This window comes from Cyprinodon variegatus, unplaced genomic scaffold (genome assembly GCF_000732505.1).
Source record: "Cyprinodon variegatus isolate N-32 unplaced genomic scaffold, C_variegatus-1.0 Scaffold748, whole genome shotgun sequence".
In the NCBI taxonomy this organism is placed as follows: Eukaryota; Metazoa; Chordata; class Actinopteri; order Cyprinodontiformes; family Cyprinodontidae; genus Cyprinodon; species Cyprinodon variegatus.
This window is the reverse complement of record NW_015151201.1, coordinates 83,377-103,403: the sequence shown is the minus strand read 5'-3', so window position 1 is coordinate 103,403 and position 20,027 is coordinate 83,377. Positions and strand designations below refer to the sequence as shown.

At 37.8% G+C, this 20,027-nt stretch overlaps 1 protein-coding gene across 1 annotated transcript in view; it reads right to left on the bottom strand.

Annotated features, from left to right (window-relative positions):
- Positions 1–19,427, bottom strand: part of LOC107098114 (neuronal cell adhesion molecule-like) — a 116,339-nt gene extending 96,912 nt beyond the window's left edge. The window contains exon 1 of the mRNA XM_015395584.1: positions 19,284–19,427. The gene's annotated coding sequence lies outside the window, so the exon portion shown is untranslated. The remainder of the gene's footprint in view (positions 1–19,283) is intronic.
- Between the last annotated feature and the right edge of the window lie 600 nt (positions 19,428–20,027).

The window sequence follows — 20,027 nt, the reverse complement described above, 5'->3', positions numbered from 1 at the left end:
ACTTACATATCTGCTATTGTCAACAATAACTTGGGCTTGGCTTGGGCATCATATTTCTAAAGATTGAGGTAGTTTTTCACAAGTTTTTAAAAGTAAAAGTGTTTTTGAATACAACAACACTTTTCAATGTCATGCCAGAGCACGAAAAGTACATCAAGCCTTTGATTAGGCCAAACCAAAACTAGATCATTGTCTCCATGCATAACCTTAATGCACTTTAGACTTATTTCTGTTTTGATATTTCTGTTCTTCAACCTGTGGTTACACAGGTTATATTTTAATGGTGTCCTAATTTGTCTTAGTACGATTAATCAGGTCTGAGTTCAGCTAGTGAATAACAAACAAAAACCAATGTGCTCATATTGCATAGATTTGTGATTTAGCAATGGATAAAATTGCTTTTTGTTATGAGGTCAGATTTAGTTAGAAAGGTTTTTTCCCTCAATAAATATGACTATCATATGACAGCTGTACTATTTATTTATTTATAAATGTCACATTTATCTTTAATCATCCAATTCATATGATTATCTGAAACTTTAAAGTTACAGAAAGTACAATAAATATTCCCAGTAATCTAATATAACCGTTTCTTTGCCTTATTATCCAGCACATGCCTCAGATTCTGTTCATTTTAGCATCAGAAAAGTTAGATATACTGAGGTTGATTTAGTTCAGTGGAGAGGGCTCAGTGGTGAATGAAAAAGGTTAACTGTGCAGTTGTCCAATGTTATGTAAAAGAGCTACTTTTATATAGGTTTACCATGTCTGATGGTGAAAAGGAGGAGGTGTGTCAGCTAGACTGAAGCCCTATGACGGGCCGTCCCGGATAGAGCTTCTATTGCCACCTACTCCATTATGCTTCCACAGAACACAATATGAGTCACTAAAAAGCATCATGGAAAAAGATGGACCTCATTCATAGAGATAATTTATTTCTACTGGTTTCATTCAAGAAGCTTTTATACTTTAAATCAGTCATTCGAAAAGTGGTCTTTAGCTACAGCTGTCAAGGATAGCAAATACTGATCAAAAACTGAATTTCAGCAAATCCACAGCCTAAATAAACAGCCAGAGTTAAACAAACTCAGGTGCTTGTATGTGTGGTATTTTGCAAATGGTGTGGTTTAGGACTAAGGTGTCAATTGGGTTTGGGTTAGAGAGATATATGCATGTGTAATGGTTAGGCGTTAGTATTAGGGTTAGGGCATAGAAAGGGTCGAAAAATGACTGAAAATGAATGAAAGTTGATGAAAGTTGAATCAAAGTCCACACATGGTCCTTCAACACACATGGCAGAAAAAATGTGTGTGTGTACCTGTCTAGCCCTCAGAATGAGGACCATTTTTCCAATTTCACTATCACATTGAGGACCAGTTGTTGCAAAGCCATTTTGCTGGTCCTCACAAACTATTTTGCTAATGGTTAGGTTTAGGTCTAAGGTGTCAATTGGTTTAGGGTTAGGATTAGGGTGAGGTGTGCATTGGTAATGGTTAGTTTTAGGATTAGGGCATGGAAAGCGTTGAAAATCAATGGAAATCAATGGGAGTCAACACATGGTCCTCACTACATATAGCAGAACGAGTATGTGTGTGGGTATTAGAGCAGCCTACAAACAATAAAATCCCTGAGGAAGGGAAGCAGACCAGCCCTTGCAACTTCTTTGCTTTTGTGGTGAAACAGAAGAGAAATAACAAGGGGGAAGATTTATCCTCCGGCCTGCAGCAGCTACATTTTTTAGAGTGTTGAAAGAAACGTATATGTTTAGGTTATATCTGGTTGAGATGGAAAGTGTTTCGTGGTCAGCTACCCGCTCTGATCATTAATAGAATCCTAACTTAAACTCACTTTTGAGATGGCGTCACTGACATCTTGAACCTGTAGAAAGGTTTGGGTGGGTGGATTCACTTTGAATGGATTTTATCAGTACCCCCCCCTTAAGACTTCTTCAGCCTCAGATTATGAGAGCCTGGTTATCAGCCTCTCCCAGGGATGGGTTTTAGGTGCACACCCAGCATAATCCTCAAAGGTAACACTCAAAGGGACACCGGAGGCTTAATTAGATTATTTTTTCTTTTTACAACTAAGGAGAATCCTATCAATGTGATTTCTGCTTTGCTTCTCTAGACGATAAAACTTTATATCACCATGCAAGCATTTTAATGTAACTCTGGAAAATAAAGAAGATATTAACCTTAACCCTGCTTGTGAATTTTGCAAAGCTTTAAGAAGTATAATGTTCAGAAGGATGAGAATGAAAATCGGGCAGACAACACTGGGGGTCAATGAGCGATAGCCACTGTACACAGGAAGAATATTAAAAGCGATACCGAAACAAGAGAGTTGGTTTGGAAATGAAACAATGCGAGGAAGAGAAAAAAGGTCTGAGTCTGAGAGACTGACAGAAAGTGGAAGAGATCAGAGCATAATCTGTTCCCAGGGCAGCGAAGGATCCTTGTTAAAGTCCCAGAGGTTTAAATAATTCCTTAAGCTCTGAGTGCTTCAGGATCTCAAAGACAGACGAGGAAATGAAACTATTGTTTTAATATTCATACTTCAACCAGAAAAAAATTCAAATTCTTACTCCAGCAGAGCTTTTTTATTATAACTCTGGTGTTATGGATGTACTTTTAATGTTACTCTTGGGATACTGGTATTGTTATTTTTTTTCCCGACACTAATGACAGTTCAACAAACAACTATCGATATTTTAGCTGAAATATTATTAATTCTCTAACTGAATTGAAAGGCTGGATTTTAGATACAACATCAAAGAGAACTGATTTAGATCAAGGATCAGGCTTTTAACTAGTTCATCAATTTATCCATTAAGGAAATGAGCCTAGATATTTGAGTCCTGTTGGAAAATATTTTGCTCTGTCAACCTTTACAACACGCCAGCAACCGTGTTTGACACTGTGTACAAGGTTTTTTTCAGTCTGCTAAACTTGTCATGTCTGCTAAACATTATTTTCACTGTTGCAGCTAAAAATATATTTTTTAGTTAAGTCTGACCATAAATGTTTCCTTCAGAAGCCATCAGTCCCACCGTGGTCATTGCGGTTGAAAGGCGCCATGGTCACTCCTTGTTTGCTTCTGCCACACATTCATCAGATTCAAATCAGGACTGACTAAGACAATCCTACATGTTTTTATTTAATATAATATTTCATCAAAAGAACAACAATGGTAAAATGGAACCAGCTTTATTGTACCTCTATAGAACTCAAGTTTCTTACTTAAACTGCCTTCACAGTGAATACAATGGACAACTGATCAAATTTATATATTAAGCATTTTGTTAAAAACAGTTGGATCCTTTATTCCAAGTCAACCCTGTTTCATGAAAGCGATGGAAACATCTAAAAAATGACCTTTCCTTTCACCTTCTGAAAATCCCAAAATGTCAAGTACAATAAAGGCGCAAACATCAAAACAGGGAGCTATATGAATTCCACCTCAGTGATACATTACAAACGACCATGAGTAAAAGCGTCCTATTTTTCTCTCCCAGGAACTGTGGAGGCGTGTGCCATGTCACGCAGGGAGCCCTCTGAGTAACACATCCACCATGATTCCTCCCATGGAGAGATGTGGTCATTGTGCATTGAGCCCTCAGAGGCCCAGAACCAGCCATCCTTGAAGACCTGAGCTTTAGGTCTGCTCCAAAACCAAGTCTTTTCAGCTTCCACTAACACAATACTGGCTAAATTCAAAAGACAGAGAGACAGTCATTGCCAACTTCCTGATATATAATGGGCTAACAGCACAATAATGTAAAGAAATGCTAAACAGTGATAAGTAACAGGTTTTAAGTGGTTTTCAATATGCTTTTAACACCATAGTTCACACTGACATTGAACCATGGATATTTCCGCATGAACTTATTGATATTTCCACATAAATAGAGACAAACAGAGTGCTGAAAATGGCAGTGTTAGTACAGACTGCTTTCAGACACTTGATTGGGTTATCAGACCGGCCAGCCTCAGAGGGAATCCTGATAAATGAAGCTGCCATTTGTCTGTTTGCCCTTCATAGCAGCCAACCCTGCTAGCTCACACAGAGAAAATGATCTCTAGGACAATAACTGTCGTACAACCAGAAAGATGCTGAGTGAGAAGCCAGTAAAATGAATGACCACAAGGAGATTATGCTGATTGTTATTCCTTTGATCCTTTGTTGATCCTAAATTGCTGTGGTGCAAATCCTTAACACTTATAGATGGTATTCTAAGGTTTCTGTCTGCAAAGAAAATATACTGGCTATTTAAACAGAAAAGTATGGGGTTGATCTAAATTGGATTAAAAAACATGACCAGATGTTGAGTTTTATAACCTATTAAAATAGAGGATAGTATATGTCTTATTTCAGTAATGATTTAGAAACTTTCCTATCAAGGTTTGTGTGTTGCCTTATACTTTCATTTTTTGCCAATTAATATAGAGTTTAGAAAGACTGCAAATGTTTTATAAATTTCCCCCCTTCATTTTTTCATCTTTTGGTATGCTTGGTCATGTTGTACCTGACTTTTTCTCATATGAGATGGAGTCGTCTCTAAGGGGTTTTATCCTGACCAATCCCTCCATCAGTACCTCACAAAGAGATGCTTTATACTCACTTACACAGCCAATTATTCAAAAAGCTTCTGTATCTTCTCTTTATAAAGCCCAGTCACTTCCCTCTGGCAGGAGGCTGCGGTCTATCAGGACCAAAACCTCACGCCACAAGAACAGTTTCTTCCCATCCGCTACCAGCCTTATCAACAAGGCCTATAGACCTCCGTGACACTGACTCTGCCTCTCTCCCGCCCCTGTTCAGGACCTAGAAGCTAAACTAACATAGCATCTCCAGACCTCCTGCGTTACATTAACACACAGTTTACTGTGTTTATAGTACATATCAATATACTGTATATTGTATACAGGATATTGTATGTTTTATATTGTATATAACTATAGATCTTGTATTCTGTAAAAAAAAAATGTATTTTTTCTGCACCATCAACACCAAGTCAAATCCCTTGTAAGTGCAAACCTACTTGGCAATAAACTTGGGTCTGAAATAAATGAACATTGTATTGTTGCAGATAGGGCTACATAATAAATCATTAACTGTATATATATCATGACAGACACCTGAGTAGTATCAATAGAGAAAAGGTCTAATAAAACATCCAATAGTTTCACTGAACTCAGATCCAGACCCATTTAGCCTTTTAACTTCTCACGGCCAAACTAAGGAAGGTAGGTTGTATGCCGGATCTATTTCTAAAGGTTTAAAGCTACATTTTGACAGGCATATTTCTAACAGGGAGAATTGCATTTGCCTCTTTAATCATCCTTGTTACGGGGCATGATAAACATTGGTCCTTTTTCAACCTTGTTTGTCACAATTTGATGTTGATATGAAAATGTTTGAGTCATTTATCAAACCTTAAATGGCATGTTTTCCTGTCTTTCCCATTTTAATGGGTAGCACAGGGAAATCTGTCTCAATATCATAGATGTGTTGCCCATTTAAACAGTGGTTGATTACTAAATAAAAGCTATTACACACAATAATCAACCTAAAATTATACAGAGAAACAGTTTTCAGTGCCAGCTATTATAGCACCAAAGACCTGGGTCAAAACAATTACTTCCTAACATTTTTTCTTAATTTCTAACTTAATGCATGTATATAACGTTTGGAATTGTTTTACTATTTACATTTGTTCAACAAATGTTTCAAAATCTATGGGTATACAAAAACTACAATGTCAATAACATAAGAAAAACTGCAGAATAAAACTAGTCAGACCCTTATTTCTATATGCTCTAAAACTGCTGTACATAAAAATTCCTCATATTCTTTAATTAAAAAGAAGGAATAATTTACTGTTTGCCTGTGAGGTTGACTCACTCTGCTGGTAGGCATGTATGGTGTCATTGTTGTTTGACATTAACATTAACTAATGCTCCATTTGAATCTCTCTCAACACATCATCTCAGAGTAGAGCAGCTGATTGGTACAAAGGAACCAAAAAGGGATTTGGTGCAACAGCAGCACTAAATGTATGATTCAAATGGTTTTCTGACCTTAATCCTACCTAATAATTCTGTAGCTTGGAAAAAGATTATGTGGGTATAGATTATGTTTTTTTATTTTTTACACCATGCAGCACCAGGGATAAAAAAATGCTTACTTTTTATTGTTTCTTCTTTTTATTTTTAATGTTCTTATGTCATGGAGGAAATCTCAGAACCACTCTTCGATTTGTTTACCATCTTATTATTCTGCCTCCTTTTGGACATTTTTTTTTTTTTTTTGGGAAGGTTTGGGGGAGGATTCTCAGGAATCCCATGGCTGAGTTTAGGGGGGGTTTAAGGGCTGAAAAAGAGGGAAAGAAAAGCCCATTGGTCTCAGCTCTACAGAATCAGCCTCCAGAGCCAAGCTGTCATCCCACTTGGATTAAGGGCCCTTCATTGGTGGCTGCTGTGCTGCAAACATGTTCTCTTTAGCAAGGGCTGGATTGTGGGAGGAGTTAGAGGACGGATCAGAGGTTGAGGGCATTAGCAAAGCCTGGCCTAAATAAGATCTCTAGGTCAGAGGGACGCGTGAACCATGGCAAATTTGTGTTTCCATGTCAACTTCATTCATGAGTTGACAGCTAAGTGTCCTCCTCCTTCCGGTTGACTCATGGCTGCCTTGTGAGGGAATTATCTACACTTTTGCTACGATTATCCCTAAAAGCTTTTTATTCAGGATGTAACATTTACAAAAAATTGAAAAAAAACAACATGTTTATTGAGGGAATCCTGCAACTGTAGTTTAATATGAAAAAGCAGACCTTTATAGAGGATATACAGATGTGGACAAACTTGTAGGCTCCCTGGGTGAAGATATGTAAAAAGAAAAAAAATATATTCATCTTTTAATGCAGCATAACCTAACATTAAAACTTTGACAAAAAAGTTACGTATTTTTACTTAGCGTAGGAAATAAAACATGATATGAGGTCCAAGTGGTCTAGTTCCTAACTGTTGTAATGTACAATTATTTGCACCCCTAACAATCCCTTACAAATAAATATATTTTACCTAACCTCTTTAAGATTTTCAGAATTTCTGGAATAACTGAATCTGTTAAATATAGCTTTCGGTTTTCCCGCAGTATAAAAATGATTTGACTCAGAGGCATTTCTTTTTTCTTAACAACTGGTTTCAACTGGATGAGACGTCTGTGTCTGTATTCATTGGCTGCAACCTTTGAAGGTCGCATCTGTAGGCCAATCATATCACAGCGCATCAACAAGGCCCATCCGAATACACACCAACAAAGACAAATGTGTCCTTCTGTTCCCAGATTTGAAATATGGGCTTTCATGGCCCATATATATAGCCTTTATTTATTACACTTTGGGCAGAATTCAGGTGTTATAGTGGCTAGAAGGTAATAAACAATTTCACAGAGAAGTCAGCTGTAGTATTGGTATTTTACAAAAAAAAAACCTAAAAGACTTAAGATATCATTATTAGTGAAACAAGGATAGAGCCTATTTTCTTTATTTCATTTACATAAACGTACTGAATCAGTAAATAATCAGTGGTCAATAAAGAGATGTAGGATCTAAGACAGCTGTTTCAAATTTGGTCCTCAGGACACACTCCCCTGCCTCCACACACCTGATTTAAATAAATGGGGGATTAGCAGGCCCCTGCAGCCTGCAATGGCTGCTGAGGAATGAGTCCAATCATTTGATGCAGGTGTGCTGGAGCAGAGACGCCTCTAAAACATGCAGGACAGTGGGTCACCACGGCCGAGTTTGAAAACCACTGATCTAATATGTCTAGTCAGCAGCAGGATTTAAGATTCCAAGTGGATTTATAATGAGTAAAAAAATGATTATCTCAAGCCTACAAAAGGATCATTTTCATTTCAGCTTACCAATTTTATTGATAAGAAAAGGCATTGCATGGTGAGAATTTAACTCAGGATTTTATGCACAGTGCTGATGTTAATGCCACAACACAGCTCCAAGTGTGGGAAAAATCTTACTTTATATGAGAAAGCTCAAAGCCGTGTGGGATATCACTACCTCTTCTTCGGATTTATGAAGAGACAAAGGCAGATCAGAGGCAGGTTCCTTTAGGATGGAAAGGTTTTGTTTAAAGGATAATGTTGAGGATGGTAAAGGGGGTACTCGACTCTGTACTTAGAGTCTTCTGCTTTGGTCAGATAAGCTTTTAAGAAGGTAATACTCCATGTAAGTTTGGTAAAAAATAAAGAGTGAATACTGTACATAAGCTGAAAGATGAGCAAGATTCTCATCCCAAGGTCTGGAAACCTTTTTATTTCCTTGGATTACCAGGAGATTTCAAGCAGAGATTCATCTACCCATGTAGGAAGGCTGACAATCGGACATTTAAAATAATAAAGATCAATAACATGACCAAACCAAACCACTAATGGTTCCTGGGACACAAAATATACCTCTTCTATGGTAATTTCAGTCCCAAGCCAAGGAGTCAATTAAAAAAGCTTAACGGTCTGTTGAGATCATTAGAAACTAAAAAGAACCAGGATTCTGGACAATCTTAAGATGTTTTACAAAGACAATTGGTCAAAAAAATTCATGCTTTCTATTTTCTAGCTCCCAAAATGTTATAGCGGAATAAGAGCTGTTCTTTTAGGAGGAGAAGTTGGTACAAAATATTAACAGGAGTGCCAATAAATGCATTCAAATTAATAAGCACTTGATTTTTCTAAATTTTTCACTGTGAAAGAGTGCTACTACAACAACAGGCTGCCAACAATTACATCCACTTATGTATTTACTGAGCTATTTACAAAGCAAATGGGATTTGTCACCGTGCCAACCTGGAGTGAGATATGTTCCAGTTTTGTTAAATCTCCAACTGAATAAGAGGAGGATGGGAATTTGTTCTTTAACTACCCTGATGAGTCCAAGAGCTTCTAAGTGAAGCAAAGTAAACATGTATTTGTACTGGCAGGAAGGGAGAGCACAGCATTGTTCTGTCCTACAGGTCCACCACCAACCTCTCAAAATATCTACTGCCCATCCAAAGTTGGCAAAAACTTTAGAAGATCCATTGCTTCTCTGAAATGAAAACTGGCCTTTTATCCCCTCTTCTACACCAATGACTATGTTTTCAAAGAGAGGCACAGCACCCAACATTCTATTGTGTATCTTCTCCAATGTAACCTCTAGATCCCCACTACCACAGACACACACACACAGCGACGAAGAGGCGAGAAAAGCCGCTCCACCAGTACAGACGGAGAAAACAGACCCCCTTTGTTCCCCCTGCCCCTTCTCAACATCGCCGGTGGTACATGATCCGCCCCTCCTCCCTGGAACCCCCGAAAGCGTCAAAACACTCCCACTTGTCCCCTCTCACTTCACCGTTTTTCATCCACAAACCAGAAAATAGAGCAATTTCACATTTTCATCTTCAATCCAGTTCCACAGATTCTATTTCTGACTAATTCAGCCTGAGAAATGAATTTTAAATCAGAATAGCCTGAACTGCTTTGGACAGAGAGTATAGGCATAAACCCAAACCATTACTTTCCATTATCCCAGTGACCCAGTTCAAAAGACGGCTCGATTGCTGCCGCCCCCCCGGCAGTTGGTTACAACAAAAAAAGGCCATGTCTACATGTTATTACACCCCTTTACTCCGTAAAAGGGTGAACTAACCTGACACGTCTGATAATAGCGTTCCCTTGACAACCTTGAGTGACTGGGCTTGATGACTGTCATGCTGTAAAGCTCTGGTGCAATAATGTGGTCACAGTGGGTCATTGTGGGACGTCTGTACTGACCTTTAGCCATCCACCATCTGTCAAAGCACCTACTGCCCAAAAATAACAGACTAAATTTCCTCTCATATCAATAAAGGAACCATTTGAGCACATTCCTTTTTAATCGGCAAAGCAAGCTTTTGCCAATATCCCATTTTTCCAAATGGATCTAAATTAGATTGATCATTCATTCATTTCTGCACACAGCCTACAGCTTCACACTTTGGATTTCTTTTTCTGGGAAAAACTGGTATTTTATGAATTTTTGATTTAATATCTGTGCCCAGAAAGCACACAGGGAGAGCCATAATGTTAATAGCACCAAAATTTGAATAAAGAAATCTAATCATTGCAAAAGCAATGCCAGACTAAGGAATAACAACCTCCACTATTTTTTTTTATTTTTTTTTGGTCCTTTCTCCTTTTTCTTATTGTATGCTTGAAATTGGTTAGAATCACAATCAGAATAAAAAAAAAAACTAAATATTAAAATATACAATTGCAAGAACTGGGTCGCTGATTTTAATAATCTCCAGGTATATACCCACACAACTCTCTTTGCACATAGATGGCATGTCCAAACACAGTGAAAACTATATGAGGCTAAAGTGAAAATTCAACCTGGAAGACTCTTATCAGATTCACCTGAAACACCTGCGATGTCACTGGTTTAGCTCCTGTCAAGCAAATCAAGGGGTCGCACCTTGTCCAATCATCTTATGAGATCCCCTTCATTTGGCTCCTGGCCCAACTTCTCTCTCGTATGCCGGGAAACTTTGACCCACCTCAATCCCCTTTGTTCTCAGTCCCACTCACCCTTTGGCTTATTCCGCCAGTGTCCAGGCCCTTTCTAGGTTACTCATCCAAGCGTACGTTAATTCACAGCAACAAAGTCTTCTGCTGGGGTGTGAGTGCCAAAGGATTTATTTCGTTTATGTCTTTATCTGCTTCCATCTCCTTGAACCCCAGTCAGCCATTCACATTGAGCCTGGTTCTGCTGCTTTTCTTCCTGTTAAAAGAGAGTGTTCCTCTCCACTGTCACTACATGCATGTTCAGTGCGAGGGATTGCAGGAATTCAATGAGTCCTTGCAATCAGCTGGTTTTCCTTAGATAGATATACATTGAAGAATATGATTGTGTTATCTGTATAAATAACTTGAATATTTTCTAATTGCACCTTTTCTATGTGTGAGTCTCTCCAGGTTGAGATAGGTGTCACAACATAACTTCTTTTTTGGTAAACTAAGCCTAATTTGGGGGTTTTGCAAAACCCTTCTTTTTTCCCATCCACACATGTTACCATATTCTGTTTTGGGACAAAAACTAAGCTTGGTTAAAAGACAGTTTCCAATGCAGAGATTTAAAAAAGAAACAGGATTTGTTCATTTGGACAAAAGATCAATAAAAAAATGCTTTCATATAATTGTAATTCATGCTTGCAGAGTATCAGTATCATGCTGGGAAAACATGATGGCAAAAGAAACATCAGAGTAAAATGTTTGCACATTCTCGTTTGTCAAAGCATGATAAGGGCAATGATTTTAGGATATCTCAAGGTATCCTATCTCAAGGTTGTGAAAAACTACTAAAATTAAACAGGTTTTTTGTCCAAATATTTAAACTCATTCTAAAGAGCTAAAGTCCCACAAAAACTTAATTTTTTTCCAACTATATCAAGAATAAAGTAAAACACCTCTGTCCCTCCACCATCCATTGCAGTACAAAGATAAAAGCAGTTAGATAATGACATAAAATTTTGTTTAGAAGTTTCTTAAACTAAGAAAGCAAAAGTACACAAAATATGCATGCATATTTTGGGACAAATCTTCCAAATCTTTAGCCTACTACTGCTTTAGCATGATATGGGTGCTTATCTTTAATCTTTAAATTGTTATATCTTTAGAATTCATTTTATTGCCACCAACTATCAGACAACAAGTATTTCAGCATTTTTGATCAAAATCCTTAAAACAGTTGGAATACAGATTTTCCAAATAGTACAAACACGTTATTTTAAGAGAAGACATAAAAATTTAAAACCTTCAATTAGAAGCTTCTAGAAAGCAGAATTTTTTTACTTCAAATGTCAAATGTATTTATTATTACCATACAGGTAATAATGAATACAACTTAAAGTTGTTTTGATGAGTGTTTGCAGGCAAAAACAATAAAATAAAAACAACTCTATCAATAAATAACCTTTATAAATTAATATGCAGTATTTGGAGTTCTTAAGAGTTCTGCAAACAATTAAAGAGGGGAAAAAAACTACAAGTCTTCACTTCTTTGCAGCTGATTAGTCAGGACTGGTCCTTTGAGTAACACATAAATCATCTCATCCATCAGCTTTTCCTAGCTATATATCGCTATTCCTTCTTGACAGAATAATAGAGGTCTAAGGTGTAAACATCAACACTTGCACCTGCATGAAGTGGATTCACAGGAAGATGTCAGTCCTTATTAGAGTTGCCGCCTTACTGCTTGTGAAACTGTAGCTTCATCCAGCACCTTGAATCCATACAAAACCATCTCACACGCTAAGAAAGGCAGCAAATGAGATATGTTTGCATCTTTCCTTAATAAACCTGTCTGTCAGACACTCTTTTGATGTATTCCCATGGCTCTGCATATATATATATGTATTTATTTATATATCTGAATTACAAATAAGTGTTCAAGCATCCGTGAAGCAAGGGGGGGGGGGGTGTCGATTTCTCTAACGAGGTGCACATCAGTCCCAAAGCGAGCTAAAAATGCTTGTGACAAGAGGGTCCAGAAATGTCAGTGTGCAGAGCTGATATGTGTGACTGCGCTTCTGGTAAGAAACACCCAGGCCAAATTGACACTAATGGATAGGCACAGGCTTCCATCAGTCCCTCGAGATTTGGCCTCATCTCAGCTGAGCAGCAGACCAGCTTTTCTCACAGTGACTGCTGCATCATATATCGCTCCCCAGAGCACACTCAATCATTCGATCAATCAGCACGACTGACACATGAAGGTGAATTATTGAATTGCCCCTGTGCAATTTCTTATAACAAGAAAACCATCATGGTGCATTGATACGGGTTGATTGTGGTTTTCTTTCAGACAGATTAAGGAAAATATGAAATCTGTCACCATTTGGTTAGTCATCTACAGTACCATGCCATATTTCTTTTACTTGTAGGCAGAAGATATAAACATGTATTCAGCTAACCCACACCATGAATGAAGGCTCGTTTTAAAAATAGCTTCAGCTTTTAATGTCTTGGAGCAGCAACGAGAAGTCAGTATCTTTCTTGCAGTGAGCAGCAGTCACAATAATCTCAGTTTGGGGAATCAGAGAAGTCCTCATGAGGGAGTCAAGCTAACAAGTCATTAGAGGACAACCATCTAAGAGCCAATTTACACCATTTTACAAAAATGAACACATAAACTTTTAATAGTTTTTCAAATCAAATATGTACTATTTTATACTACCGGTAAAAATGACTTGAACTGCTTTGGCTAAACACAGCCCATTTTACACATTGCTGTAACACAAAAGATGCTGGTATATTTTCTAGATGGTGGACAAACACAGCCTGATTGCTGATCCCAAACTGACAAACTTTTAAACTTTTAACTGTTAAACTTTGCAAATATTTACTCTTGACATTGTATTTGAATTTGCAGCTAAAAATACAACAGGCATGATGTGAAATTTTACAAATTAGGCTTTTCTAGCTGATTTCTGATCTAAGCTTTGATCTGCCAATGTATTTTAACCAATTTGGATGCTTTTAATAAATATTGCTCAAAATATTGTTACATTTTTTATAGGTTTTTTTTTTTGTTTCTCTTATTTTTCTCAGAGAAAATCAATATCGATGGAATACTGCCACATTCATACATTCATAAATATCTTACCAAAGAAACTGAATCAATGGGACTTGAAAAATAAAATACCTAAAAAAAATCCTGATGAAAGATTTTAACTGTAACTTGCTAAGAAAATGTAGCACACAAATAAAAACATAGAATATGCAAAAACAAAAAAGTCTAAACAAAATAGGCAGAGCAAAATGAAGTGTCTACAGTTCAGATGTAACTGTTAAGAGGGGCAGATCTATAAGCACAAAGTTATCTTTAGGTTAAATTTGGTCTACAAAGTTTGACATATTCTTGCCGCCAAAAACAAAGTATCAGTTCTACCATTTATATGAAGAGCAAAGACAAACTTGCTTAAGATTCTTGGGAAAGCCAGCCTAAAAAGAGGTTTTGCATATCTAAAGCAGCTTCAAAATCCCGCACTTAAATGGGGTGTTAAACTAGGGGATCAGATACCAGTCCCATATTAGCCAAGTCTTTTCTATCATTCTACAGTATAAAATAAGTAGGGGTGTCAAAATACAACTTTTTCATTTGCGATAAGATACCGATATCGCAGCTTTGAGAATTTTCCGATATCTATATTGACCCGATTCAATATAGGCACAAATCATACCGGCTTTTATTACTTATTTTATGCTGTAGAATAAAAAAGATGCTTGGAGGATAGAAACAGACTTGCAGATGGAAAAAAAACGAAATTTAGTTATAGAAAGTATTTAATCAGAGGGGCTTGATAAAAAAGCACGCTTTTAAGATTGTACTTTAAAAAATCAGAAACGATAAAACCATTTTATCATTTACCCTTTAAAGGTTTAGAGGACAATCTTTTATTTCTGGATGGATCATATTAATAAGTGGTCCTCCTAATTGTCAATCATTCTGGAGATATTTTTATGTAAGACGCTCCTACATGCTTGTCCCGTTAGCTATCTTTTTCTGTGCATGCACACTTTCAGGCGTATATCTGTGGTGAGCTATGGTTTCAGACAGTCATTGAAGCTCACCTTTCTCTTGGGGGTTCTTTGAAAATGGCAGAGGGTTGCAAGAAAAAAAGTATCTACAAAGTGTATGAAAAGACAAGAAAGGCCTCAGAAGAGGCAGATATATCCAAGAATGCTTTGCGCAGAGAGCTCTCCTCGCAAAGCATTATGGGATTTCCTGTTGCTATAGGCTGTCGCTACCCAACAGCGGCGACCAATAAATAAGATGGCACAGGCGCTGCGCAGAGCAGGAGGAGTAATGTGACCAACGAGGAGCAAAAAGTCCAAACAGTTAGTTAATTGAATTCGCAATAAAGTCTACTATATAGTCCCCGCTCTATATAGTGATTGAGGGATTTAGGGGTTAGGATGGACGTTCGCACACAGTAAGCTTGTATGAGCTATGAGAACAGAAACTTTTAAAGGACAAATTGGCTCCTGCATGCCCTCACATGCATTTAATAGAGTTCTTCTCTCGGAAGCGGGTACAGGGTTGTGCATGTGTATTTTCTTTTAAGTGGAGAGGGCAGGTCTTTTAAAAATTCACAAAAATCCTCCACAATACCTTTAAGTCACAATCATGTTAAAATGATGCTGTTCTATTATTTGAAGAGTCAATATAAAACATTGAAGAATAATAAAAAGGGTTTGATTGGAGAGAGTACGTTTGAAAGGCACTGTAAATGCCAACTATAGTTAAAAGCAGTAGCTTTGACTTTAACAGAAGTGAGCTTGCTTAATCAGTTCCATCTGAGAATGACTGACATGAATCAGTCTGCTACATAAATGAGTGTCCTTGTAGAGACAATCGCCAACTGAAAGGCTCCTAAGTTCAGTCCAGTTCCTCTCAGAGATGATGTAATCATCACCACAAAGTGACACAGAAGAACGCTTTCTGTCAGTGAGTCACTTTGTTCCACACTGCAGCATTCACCAAGCCACAGACAGCTGCTAACAGAAGGGAGCCTCGAACGCTTCTCAGAGCATAGTCTGCGTACTTCTTCAACCCACAGGATGGAATTGGTGGCATTTTCCCTCCAAACACCCAAGCTTTTCCCACAGCCCCCAGAGCAGTGAGGCAGAGCCGTTGCTGGTTCTAGGTCAAGAGTGTGACTTAGACTGGCGCTCTCTCAATAACTCTGGCCAACGTGTGTCATCGTAATCCTTTAGTTATGCAAATCTTCCCCTGTCTTGGTGCCGTTTGAGCCTATGCAGAGAGTAAAAGATGGCAGCACAATTTAGGTCAGTATCTTGTTCCGATACTCTACATTTATCAAGTAGGCCTAAGACTTTCCTCATTAGCACATCTCTGGCAACTGCAGAGAAATGCCCAGTCAAGATGCACTGAGATGTCTCCCGTTTTATCCTCCTGTTTTTGCATTGATGCTAACAGGACATAAGGCAGGGATATAGGGATATTGTTATCTTCTTAAACAGATTAAATGTTGTCTGTGCAGAGTGAATAAACATCACTGGAAAGTGTGTCAACCTTTTGAGAGAGCAGTGACGCTTCAGACAATAGAGCAGAGGTCATTAGCATTGTATTAATTTGGCCGACAGAGCAGGGAGCGAAAGTGTGCAGTCGAGGCATGTGTGTGGGTATGAGTGAGAGCGTTCCGGTATGGTGAGGGGAAGGGGGAAGAGAGGTGTTGTTGGGTTGTTGGATGATTGTGAGCTCCCCCTTTACCAAATCGTTGATTGGTCAGACTAGACAGAAGGAAGAAGAGGGGGGAGAAAGCAGAGGATTTGGTGAGAATTAGATTTTTCTCAGTGCAGCAATTGTTTGACTTGTGAAATGGTGGCTGGGAGATGTAACTGGTGAAGTCTCAATGGGAGGCTGATGATGTGGTAAAATTGCACCATGCAAACTGGTCAGTGGAAACCAAAATAGAGTTATGATATGAGCAGGAGGGGAATTAAACGTGAGAAGCAAATCAGCTTAGGATATGAGGGATTTTCTCTGTTAATGCAGCAATTTCATCCGCAAAGGTCAAAAAAAGGAACTGTGAGCTACAGAACATCAAAAAACGAGTTCTTAAAGGAATGCATGTTAGTCATTAAAATTATCTAATTTTCATTAGACTGCAAAAATAAATCAACTCTCAATAATGGTTCAACTTTATCATAGGCTGCTTAATTTTGATGGTTATTATACACAATCAAGATGTGTGGGTAGTTTTTTTAACATTGGCAAACCATATCAGTTTTATCTGTATCAAGGTTTAACTGCAAAATTTAAAACAAACATTTCTGGAAGCCATTTTTTATAATATTGTTATTTTTAAAAGTGTTGTACAAAATACAGACTTAATATTTACTCATGTTGGTATAGTTGCAATGTATTTAACGTATTTAATGCCAATCAAGTTATTTTCAAAGGACTGCAAAAAATATATCCAGTTTATTTCTGTTACTCAGACACATTGTTACTTTTCAATTATATACAAATATAATCAATAATAAAAATGAATAAATTTAACTTTATTGATCTCACAATGGAGAAATAAACTCTCTGCACCCGATTGTAAATGTATTGCAAGTTTATTGATGAGTTTATGTATTTGACCAATTAAAAGTATCCATATCAGGATGTTGAGCTATTTGCATTGACTTTCTGACTTTTTAGCATTTCCTGGCACTAATAAACTGGTAGTGACAGCTGAAAGGAACCACACTGTTTACAGTGTGAATGGCCATCAGATGCCACTGATTAGAGGTTTCAGTAGGCAGAGAGCAAACACAAAAAAAATGTAAACAAAACACTGTTTAAATCTGTTTAGAGAAAAGAAATCTGGATACTGGAAGCAGTTGCTTAATTAGTGAAAATGTCTACGAAAGAAAAACAGATGAGATGAAAAACAGGGAGATTTTCTTTTTTTGCTTTTTATCGTCTTACAAAAGCAAGACAGAAATGTATATTAGCTATGGTAAATGACCTGTATACATGTTGAGCTTTTTCAAGTCAGGAGACTTGACCAAAGCGCTTTACTCTACATTCAGTCGTTCACCCATTCACTCACACACTGATTGTGGTGAGCTATATTGAAGCCACAGCTTCCCTGGGGCTCACTGACAGAAGCGAGGCGCCACCATCTGACCGCCATCAGTAGGCAAACTCCTTCATTCGACGTCACTGTTAAGCAGGTAATTATGACTTAACTAAAATGTTGGTTCAGCAGCTGTTATTATCAGTCCTGTTCAATCTCACACCCAAAATGGTAAGGCCAACATATCTGTATGAGTTGCATTATGAATGAATGTAACATATGCATAAATTTCATTAGTTAAGGGGTTGAGAAATGTTGTGTTTTGTCTGCAGTGATTTAGGCTTGAGCCACATTGAGAAGTTAAACAATAGTAATGCATAAAGTCAAACTTCTAGCAAGCTAATTTTCTCAAACCCAAAGGTTGAAGTTGTCATGAAGTTCCTTAAGATTGTTTCTCTTTTTGCAGAAGGACCTGGTCCAAGAGGCACAGCCATATGAGTTAAAAAGCTAAATTAACTAAAAATGTAGCATTAACATCAATATAAATTTACATAATAAAAGTCATACAACAGGTACAAATGCTTTTATGGAATAACTGTGACACTATTCCTTTACAGAAGGCTATAAGAGCCTTTAACTGTCTCAGGGTGACATATTAGGATACAGCTCCATCACCTTTCAGACAAAAACAATCACAGAATAATATTTGCGTATTCAATTATAGCTTAACTGAAATCTCAGTATCTATTTTAACATCCAAATGTTCTCAAACACGTTCTTAAAACATTGCAAAAATATTATCTGAAGAGGTTTTTCTGAGAAACAAAACAATTCACCTTTATCCAGATCAAAAAACCTGCTAGGCTTGCCAGCAGCCAGCTACAGAAACAGGATGTGATGAAGAGAGGTCACATGTCTGATCTATACAAAGATGCACTGTAGATGTTTGCATACTATTCTAAAAAAAAAATATGTCTGCATCTAAAGCGCATTTATATTATATGAACAGATTATTTTGAAAGAAATGGGCCTAACATTGAGCCTTGAGGACCTCCAGTTGAATCAGAAAACTTACTATTTTAATCTGCAGTAAAAAAAACAAATGTTTATTTAACCGTCTCCAACTTCAGAACAAATTCTGATTGTTGTTTCTTTTTAAATGATAGAAAAATGTTTCTTAATTCATTAGTTCAATTAATTATAATTCCTACTCATTAGCATAGGTTTAAATACATTCTACCCATATAAAATGCATAGCCCTACCGCTTTTTAAAATGACTGGTTAAATGTTTACAGTTTGTTAAATCAGTGTGTAGTTATCATGCGTTGCCCTCTGACACAAACAGAACTGGGTGTGATGAAGAGAGATGACCAGCATAAACAACAACACGCCACTTTGACAGTTCAGATGACTTCAAGAAATTTTCTCCAGTAGAACAGACAGATGAATACAAGAGAAGCAATAATATTTGGCTTTAAAATGACCCCTGAACACCTGCCAGGAAGCTGGAGGGGTTTGTGTTTGCAGACAGCATCCAGTCCAGAGTGCTCCGACTCTTCCTTCATTCACAAACTCCCGGCAGTGAGCTGTAAACTGCACCACATGTGTGTGTGAGTGCGTTGGAAATGGTGGAATATATCTCTGCTTACCTGGTTATTCCTTTTCGATGCGACACACGGAGCGCGGCTGCGTCTCTTCTTTCTCGCGGCCAAAGCGCGCTTTTGCTGCTCTGCTGTTTATTTACTCGCAGTCCCGTTCAGTGACGAGCCTCCTGCACTTGCCTCCTCCTTTGCCTCACTGGTCCTCTCTCCTCGCTTCCTCTCTCTCCACTTCACACGCGCACACGCTGTGACACGCGGGCGGGGGCGCGCAGCAGCTGTGCGCACGCGCTGCGCTGTAGCGCCGCTTCTGACGCGCGGTGGCCTCCAGGCACTGAGCCGCTCTAACAAATGGTCTAACAAATATACAAGCTATTAGTGCTTCAGCCTCTGCGGGCTCTGGACATAACAGCTGGACAACAGCTGGACTGGGGTTCATTTTTTTTTTCTGTATAAAAAAAAAAGGCCAAAAGTTATCCTTTTAAAAGCAATAATGCCCTTTGCCTGTTATTTAACATCAGGGAGCAACATTTATGTAGAGAAGCTGGCTCCAGTTTTGGCATTCTGACTGACATAATCTCAGGGGGGAAAAAAATGTTACAAAGCCTCCTCTGACATTTATGCAATTGGTACAACCCAAGAGTAAAGTTAATATTGACATGTGAATAAGTTACCCCTTTTGTCATATTTATATTTTTTATTTTGAGAGTAGGACAAGTTAGGATGAACATCTTGAAGATTTTAATTAGGAAAACCTGAAAACGTACAGGGATTAAACCAGGAGAACAAGTGTGA